We start from the raw sequence: 9,722 nt of genomic DNA, 5'->3' as shown, positions 1-9,722 counted from the left end.
CAAGCACACAATAGGCTAAGTCTCCTATACCAATTAGCAATCAAGAAAATGCTGCCTCAGACATGCCCACAGGACACCTGATGTAGACCATTACTCAACCAAGGTTTTCTCTTCCAGGGGATTCTAACTTGGGTCAAGTTGAGAAAAGCAACCTGTTTGTGGTGATACACTTTTCTGAAGATATCTCTTAATCCCAAAGAGACTGAATTTTTTTTATCTTGTCACCAAATGAATAATATGCCTGGAGATCATTTAAAATATATACTCAACTTGCTGTCTTACTATGTAAACCTGCTTAAGTTTAACCTGCTTTCTTTTTTTCCCCATTATTTTACTTTATATCCCAACTGCTGCCCTACCAAACTAATAATTGTCATTTACAAGTTTTTGTTGTTGTTTGAGACAAACTCTCAGTCTTTTTTTTTTTTTTAAGATTTATTTATTTTATGCATATGAGTGCTCTACCTGCAGGTACACCTAAGTGCCAGAAGAAGGCATCAGATTACATTATAGATAGTTGTGAGCCACAATCTAGTTGCTGGGGATTGAATTTAGGACTTCTGGGAAAACAGGCAGTGCTCTTAACCACTGAGCCATCTCTCTAGCCCTGTTTAGCCTGCTTTTAAGAGAGCAAATGTAACCAACCTTGCTATGCTTTAGATTTTCTGTGTACTCAGATTCTGCAAACCAAGTCAAATGCAAGGTTTTAATCTTAAGATAGTACTCTTCAATATCCCTGACCCAGAATAATGTGTGGGTGTGGATGTGGATGTAGTTGAGAGTAGATAACAGGTTTGAAACAACCTTAAACAATACAAACATCTCATAAATGTTGACAGCAACTTTGTAGATATAGCTCAATAGCATCTATGTAGAATTTTGAATGCTATTGAGGGTCATCTGGGAGCAGTGAAGTAACTTCTCTTACAAAACTTTTTAAAAAGATTTCTGTAAAGAACTCTTCATTTCTTTCTGATATTGTGTTTTCTATGTTGTTGAATAAACACAGAACAAAGCCCGTTGTTGGTGCCAAACTGAATTCTCAAGCATCAGACACAGACATACATGACAGACAGACTGCAGACAGGCCAGTAACTACAGACTACACACAGGAGAAGTGGCAGACACAAATCTGGGCCCACTGTTGATCAAACTAATTTAGGAGGAATGGTTTATTTTCATCCTTTGGTGTGTTATTAACCTTTTATTGCTTTTATCCGTCTCACCAGTTCATGAACGCCAGACACTTAGATGCCATCTTTATGCTCAGGGCTTTTCAATGGCTCTTGCTTTAAAAGTCAGTCTTCATATTAGCAGTGTGAGGAAATCAGGGGAAACTGAAGTGCCAAGTGACTTCAGAAGTTATTTGGCATTTTTTGTGCTTCAGGCTGTGACTGCTAATACTGATGGCCAGTTAATTTCTGTTCATACCTATGGAAGACTATCTTGATTAGGTTAATCGAGGTGTGAAGACTCATTCAACAAGTGGTGGCATCATTCCCTAGGCTCGAGCCATGTGCTGCACGGAACAGAGGAAGCTAGCTGAGTAGAAGCAATTCTCTGTTCTCTGCTTCCTGACTGCAGATGCAACTTGACCACCTACCTCAAGCTCCTGCTTTCAGGGCTTTCTTCCTTTCTCCTATAATTAATTAATTTTAATTAATTTAGACTTAACTACTTTAATTACTTTTGTCTGTGTTTTTATCATACCAATAAGAAAAGTAGCTAAGACACTGGTCTTCTGAGTGTGGGTATGGTCTGGAGCTAAGGATAAGGAGGTCTGAGCCTGCCTTTGTAGTGCAGGATCCCAGGGTTCCCCCAGGGGACTCTCGTCCTCTTTCTAAGAGCCTTCTTGCCTCCATGAGTTCAGGAGGAAGTGGGAGTGGGCCATAGCTTGGGGCATGTAATTCATATGGGTCAGGTTGGGGAATGATGGCTGTCTCTGGGTGATACCCTAGCCCCTCCCTCCTTTCGTCAGCTTTGTAGGTGACACACAGAGGATGCCTCTGTCCCCACTGAGCCCAGACCCAGGCTCCTGATCTTTTTACATCTGCTCAGTATTGTTGCTGCCTCTCTCTCAAGTCCATGTGTGCTCTAAGTTCTGGTAAGTGCTTTAGGTGGTTTTTGTTTTAATTTGTTGGTTCTGTTCTTTTTTTGTTTTTCATGACAGGGTTTCTCTGTGTATCCATGGCTGTACTGGAACTCTATAGACCAGGCTCGGCTCAAACTCAGAGTTTGCCTGCCTCTACCTTCCAAGGGACCATGAGTGAGCCTCTCAAAGGACGCAGACGAGCCCACTGTACATTCCACTGGAGAATGTCTCCAGGGCCTCACCCCCACTGGCTTTCATCTCTGTGCTCTCCCTACTATTAGAAAACCACACAGGTATAATCACAACTAATATGTGTGGTCATTCAATAAACACATCATATATAAAGTTATCGGTTATGACATTTCACGAAGCTCCAACACACCATCTCCACTACCCTCTTCTTACAGAGAAAATTGAGGCTCAGAGAGGGCAAGTCACTTTCTCAAGGTTGCAGAGCAAAAGCAGCACCAGCATGAGTCAGATCTAGACATCTGATCCCAGATGCCTTCTGTGTCACACCTCATCAAGGGCAGGTGTCCCATTTCTCAGTAGAAAATGAGAATCCCAGTCCAGTGTCTCAGCCACAGCAGGAAAATGATTCTATAAAGAGAAATGGCTCATATTTACCCAGTGAGCATGCTACCTGGAGCAACACTGTCATCTATCATCCAGCAACTGTGCCCTGAGCCCCTGCGGGGTATGCAGCCAGCTCTGTGTAAGGGAGAAGCCTCCGGGCCGCCTTCCATCTCCAGAGCGATGCAGTCATCTTCCAGTGATTCACCGAAGACTGAAATGCAGAAGGCCCTCTTGAGCTTTCTCGTTCATCCTTCCCCAAACCATCAGTGGCTGGGGATGGTATAGAGATATGTGTGTGTGTGTGTGTGTGTGTGTGTGTGTGTGTGTGTGTGTGTGTGTGTGAGAGAGAGAGAGAGAGAGAGAGAGAGAGAGAGAGACACAGAGAAAGAGACAGAGAGAGAGAGACAGAGACAGAGAGAGAGAGAGGTGGAAAGGAAGAAAGGGAAGAAAAGAAGGAAGGAGGGACTTGGAGGGGGAGAGGAGAGACAGAACCTCAAGGAGAACAGAAATTTGGCTAACGTTTTTGTACCGATTATCACTTTGTGTTGTATGGTATTTGTGTCTGATCCTGTTCAGCCATACACAGACCCTCTGTGGTAAGTCTATTCATTTTTTTGTGGTACACCAAGGACTCAAGCATGCTTAAATGCATGCTCTACCACTGAGCCACACTCTCATTCTGGCCAGGTAAAATATTATTATGACCCCTCTTAAAAATTTAATGATGAAAACAAAAATATACCTAAGGGCAGTTTCTGGAAAAACCACTTGTTCCTGTCTTGTATCTTTCCTCAAAGTTAGAGCTCTAAAAGATCTCCGAGACATCTTTGTTGACAACAGTTTTGCGTGATGGGCTATCCGCAGAATACATGGTTGGCAAGAGGTGATTGTACTTAGACATACTCACAAAGGACTTGATCTTTGATCTCTTGGCGATTCTCTTCTTGCCTGTTGCAGCTGTCACTTTTAGGGGGTAGTGGTCAGTTCTAGCCACCAGAGCATGAGATGTAAGCATCTGAGGTACCATCTCCGATGTTCCCTAGGATGATGGCTTGCATCTGGAGTAGCATCCAGCCAGGGCCAGCACCACTTTCATGAACTTGCCCATTTCAACAGCAAGTAGCTGGTGCTCAGCAGAAAGAAAGGAAGGCTCATTTATTATCCCACTTTGCAAAGAGAAAGCTAAGATTTTGGAGATTAAAGATTGTTTAACCTTGGAGATCACTTAGAACTAAAATCCCTTGAGTTTCATTGCCCAACAGACCTGAACTTAAGTCAGACTCTGATTACCAATACTGCCATCACCAAGAGTCTCAGATCTGTTATTTTTGAGGATGCTAAGGGCACTAACCCTTTGGGATTGTGATAAGGACTAAGCATGGTAACCCATGGCCTATGGACAGAGCTCCATACACTCTATCTTGTTTCCACATTATTGATCCATTAATGTTACAAAGTATCTGTCAGTGCTGGTTCTGAAGGCAGTCTACATCTAACAAATGTCAGTTGCCTCTTTCCAGTCTCACACGTAACTTGCCTAAGAGTCACGGCCAGTTACTGCCCCAGGCAAGCTGATTTTAGTGTATCAGGTTATAATGGGCACATCTCTACAGTTTCTCATCTTTCTACTTAGCTTCTTAAAAATGTCATTAGATGAACCATGATGTATGTCTTCCTGACTCCAAAAGAATCTCCACTTTGAGAAGGGCATTCAGATATTTTTCTTTACATTTTAAGCCTTTGTCTTGTGTGCATATGTGAGTGCGTGTGCGTGAGTGTGTGTGTATGTGTGTGTGTGTTTTGCCTGTATGTATGTTTGTGCCCCATATTCATGTAGCACACAGATACCAGAAGAAGGTGTCAGGTCTCCCGGGACTGGAGTTACATGGTTTTGAGCCATCGTGTGGGTCCTGGGGGTGGAACCAAGTCCTCTGTAAGAGCAGCCATTGCTGAGTCATTTCAGCAGCCCCAGTATTCATATATCTTAAGAGCTGTTGTTTAAAATACGTGGTTGTCCTCCCTTTGAGGAGAAGGCTGTGTGAGTCATTTGTATTCTAGTCTGGTATCCCAGGAGATGATGTTCCTTCTAATTCTTTTGAAGTTTGGGTACATAATCAGTTCTGTACACACAACAAACTAAGAAGCCTGAACCAAAAAAAAAAAAAAAAAAAAAAAAAAAAAAGAAAAGAAAAAGAAAAAGAAAAAATGTGTAGAAGTTTATGTTGAAATTAATCTTAAAGCAAAGTTAATCAACACATAATCATCTTTGTGCTACATGGTGATTAGCTATAAATGAAAGCTATTTGTGTAAATGAAAATAATCAGTAATATTTTGTATAATCAAGCTAAGCACTCGCAGAGACTCCTAGGGGTGATCAGCAATTCCGAGTGTGGGTGGGTAACACAATTATCGCTGCCAGGGACCCTAAATTGCTCAAACAAAGGACTGACCAGAGTCCCTCAGACGCTTCGGTCCTCAGTGCAGTAGCCTGTCCCCGCCCCCATGTCCATTTCTCCTTTCCTCTCCCTCTTCCAACCCTATTATTGTTGTAGCCATCACAGGACCCTAGCTTTAATTCAAACAACCTCAGGGCCACTCTCTCAGTGCTCAGAGTAAGCATTAGAGTCAAGGGGTGTGAAGACCCCAGCCCAGGCTTCCAAAAGAACAACAAATATAATCTAAAAAAATGACTTTAGGATTCTTTAGACATACCTAGCAAAAATGATGCTTTCTAGGGCTGAAGAGATGGCTAAGCCATTGTGAGCACTTACTGCTCTTGCAAAGAACTCAGGTTTGATTCCTAGAGTTTTACACCTGCCTGTCACTCTAGTTCCAGAGGCACGCACGCACGTGCTCGAGCGCGCGCGCACACACACACACACACACACACACACACACACACACGGTGCACATAAACACATACAGGCATACACCAATAGTCATCGACACTTTTTGGATAAAACTAACAAATAAAGAACCATCTATCTTCTAGACACCTTTAACATCCCAAGTTTAGGAGCATGGAACATAATTGTATAATGAAAAAAGTGGCTGAGAGTGCAATTGGAGAGATAGTTGGCTCAGTGGTTAGGGGTGTTTGCTGCTCTTGCAGAGGTCCAGCGGTCAGTTCTCAGCAACCGTACCAGGTGGCTCACAGCCGCCTGGAACAGCTCCGAGGCATCTGACACTTTCTCGTGGCCTCCGTGGGCATTTACATGTATCTGTGCACTTGTGCATACATACACACAGACAGATACATAATAAAATAATTTCTTTTAAGTGGCTGTATGTCCAGCGTGGTGATATTTTGAGAGAGTGCTGCCTATTTAAGTCCTCGGTAAGCTTTGCCTGAGAACTGTGGCAGCTTCCCAATACACGTTCAAGTTTGTTTGCCTGGCTAGCAGTGAATTAGACCACGAGTCAATCCGTGCTCAAGCGGAGACCGTCAGTGTCTGCTTCCTCAGCACAGAACTGTGGCACCCAGAACCTGAGAGCCCGTGTGGGCTGTGGAATGAGAACATTTGAACTTGGGAGTTGATTGCTAAAACTGCAGAGAGAAGCAGAGATGGGAGTCTGTATTCCTTTTCTCACAACTGTGACCAGACCCCTGACAAGAAGCAGTTTAGGGGTTGCGGGTTTACCTTGGGCTCACAGTTTGAGGATACAATCCAAAAGGCAGGAACAGGCTGTTTTCTCCTGCTTCTCCCTAGACCAGAAACAGAGACCAGGCAGGAAGCTGGGTCTGGCTTCAAATTATGGAAGGCCTGCCTCCAGTCAGCCACTCCCTCTAGTGAGGCTCCACCCCCAAAGGCTCCATAGCCTACCATTTGTCACCATCTGCTGGGGAACAAACATTCAAACATAAAAATGAGGGACATCCGAACCCATCAAAGGGCTGATGTGGGCCTAGAGTAGCAGGCAGAGAAGGGATGGATTGGTTGGGCTCCAAGTGGACTCCAGATCTGGAACCTTCCCGAGACCACATCTCTCTCATCCTCGGATCGATGGATTTCTCCTGTTTCTATACAGGTCATTTTTCTATTTTGTGTAAGCCAAGTGGGTTCTGTTGTTTGCGGAAGAAGACAGAGAACCCCAACCAAAAAGCGCAGAAAGGTGCATTGTTTCCCACTGCTTTTTACAAAACAAAGAAGAATTTGGAGTGTTTTGCTGAGAGGCACTACTGCCCCAAATTAAGACTGTTGATTTTAAGAGGTGAATGCCAAGTTTAATTAACCTTCTATAAACCATTTCCCTTCACTTCCTTGGAGGAATCAGGCCCAAATGGGAATGGATGAATGGAGTGGGGCAGGGATATAACCCCCACCTGACTTTATACTTTCAGGTGTCCAGGACCCATCACCGAAGGCTTGGCTTCTCCAAGCACACTGCTTTTTGAAGGGTCTCTAGAAACCCACGTTCATGGGCATTGTTGGCTGGGCCTGGACTGTCTGCCCTGTGGCCTTTGGGTTAGGGACAGGGGTTTCAAAGTCAGTGGTCTAGGGCTGCCAAACAGCTCAGAAGATCAAGATAAGAGTAATGATCTGAGTTGGATTCCTGGAACCCACACGGTGAAAGGAGAGGACCTCTTCTACAAGCTGGCTTCCTACCTTCACACGTGTGTCCTCACCATAATGTGTCTTTTCACCAATAAACAAACAAACAAATGTAATACACAAATTTAAAGTCAATGGTCCAGCAAAATAGGGTGCTGGGGAGAATGGAGAAATCAATTTCAAGAAATATAGACCAACTTCCATTTATTACAAAAGATGTAATGTGTCTGTGAATAACACCAAATACAGACTTAATTTTAAAAACGGTCTTGTTTTTTTTTTCTCCTTTGTCTCCTGTGGCAGAAAAGCTCATTTTCCTCAGCAGTTTGGAATGGTAAGAAATGTTGAATGGCTGGCAAGGGGCTCCAAATGTGTTCTCTGTGTTGGAAGTAATTAAAAATCCAGGATGTATTTACATATCTGAGCTCAGTTGGCCAGGCAAGTCCCATGTCTGAGGTAAGGCAAGGCTTCACACATGTGGAGGATGACCCTGTTTGTTGAGTAGAGATGTTTTCTATAGAAAAGAAATTGGGGTATATGTGTATTTCTGAGTCTTTCCTAGGTATATGTTTCTGGGTGTAAACTCCTTGAACCACCAAATAATTCTGTTGCAGTAAATATTAAAAAAAAATAAAAGATGGTTTATCTCTATACCAGCCCTGAAGTCTCACTCCTCAGGCCCGACCCTGATACGGAGCCACACGTACCTCTGGAGCCTGGTCCAAGCTACCACAGCCCAACTTGTCTGCGCAACTCCCTTCCCTTGGTGGTTTACTACTGCCTGTTCTCCGCCTCTGTCCCGGGGTGTTTCTGTACCCCAAAATCCCACACAAGCACAACTTGACAGCCCAATAGCTTTTATACAGGTTTATATATTCAACTCTCAATCCACAAAACCTCTACACAACAAGATTACAAAGTGTGATGACAAGCCTTTGGAAAGTCCAGGCAGGAAGATTTGATAGAGCACTGAGCTCAGAGTAGGGTCACTGGATGCTAGGGCCAGGGAAGTGGCAATGGAGACTGTGAGCTATCACTGAATTTAGTATATAGCCCAAGGGTTCAGGATTTGAAGTGAGAGGGAATCAAAGCAAAGGGGACTTGAGCCAGTGCACAGAGCCACCACCTATGGCTGGAGAGAAGGGGAAAGAAATGTTCTAATAGGAAACTGGAGTTAGAAGGGAAATGAAGATTTTAGTTTCAGACATGCTGATTCTGAGGCACTTTGCAGTTTTGATAAACACATTACAGTGAAGCAAGATGAAAAAGCAAGTCTAGAAAGTGGGTGTCCACGGAGGCTTCAAATAACCAACCCACTTCACACTGAGATCCTTATAACAGAATCCTCAATTTTAAATTTTAACTCGTCCCCCGACTTGGTGGTTGTGGGCTTATTTGTATATATCCTCAGTTGTAAAACATGGATAAAATACCGTTGACCCCACAATTGCCGTAAAGATTCAGAGAGCCACAGTCAGAGCACTAAATGAAGCTCCTGGCCCATAGCAAGCATTTGATAAATACTACAGCTACGTTCATTTCCTACGTCTGCTATAACAAAGTGCTACCAACAGTGTGGTCCAAAGCAGAGCTTTGATGTCTCACAGTTCCAGAGCTGGGAAATCAGAGGTCAGTAACGCTGGGACTGAGCTCCTCCAGCAGACTCCTTCCAGCCTCTTCCAGCTTTTGAAGCTTATAGCAATTCTGGACTCCTGGGCTTTGAGCCACACCCTTCAGTTGATGCCTCTGTAGACACATAGCTGTCTTTCCCTTTGCCTTTGTCTCAAACAGTACTCCATCTCTATCTGTCTTTCTCCTTTTTTATCAAGACATGGCTGCCTTATTTAATTATTTTTCATTATTTAGTTCTTGGGGACAGATTATTAATTAACTTTCTCACTGATGTAATAAGATGCCTGTCAGAAGCAAGGGGGAGGAAGGGAAGCTTTATTTTGGATTACAGTTTGACAGTGCAGTCCATCACAGTGGAGAAGTCATGAAGTGGGAACGTGATGTGGCTGGCCACACTGAACTTAAAGAGAAGAATGCTGGTGATCATGTGTTTTTCCTGTGGGTTTTTTTTTTTTTTTTTAATTAGCTCTGGGACCTTAGCTAATGAGGTGGTACCACTCATTCACTAATCATAGTGACTCTTCCATCCTCAGATAGACAAATGTCCTCACTGACAGGTGCCTCGGATTCCAAGTCCAGTCAGAGTGACAATAAAAACCATCAAATAAGGTTTCACTGTGTGTCCCTGGTTGGCCTTGAACTCATTATGTAGCATAGGCTGGCCTCAACCCTACACAAACCTGCCTGCCTCAGTGCTGGGATTACCAGGCCCAGCCAAGACATCATTTTAGACTAAAGTCTGACTCTACTCCAATATGGCCACATAGCCTTGTCTTAACCAGTTACAACTGCAGCAGTCATATTCCCAAATGAGATCCAAGTCTGAAGTACTGGAGATTAGGAAAAAGAGCATGATTCCAACCCATGA

This window comes from Micromys minutus, assembly GCF_963924665.1.
Source record: "Micromys minutus genome assembly, chromosome: 4".
NCBI classification, from domain to species: domain Eukaryota; kingdom Metazoa; phylum Chordata; class Mammalia; order Rodentia; family Muridae; genus Micromys; species Micromys minutus.
The sequence above is the reverse complement of the archived record's forward strand: the minus strand, read 5'-3'. Positions refer to the sequence as shown.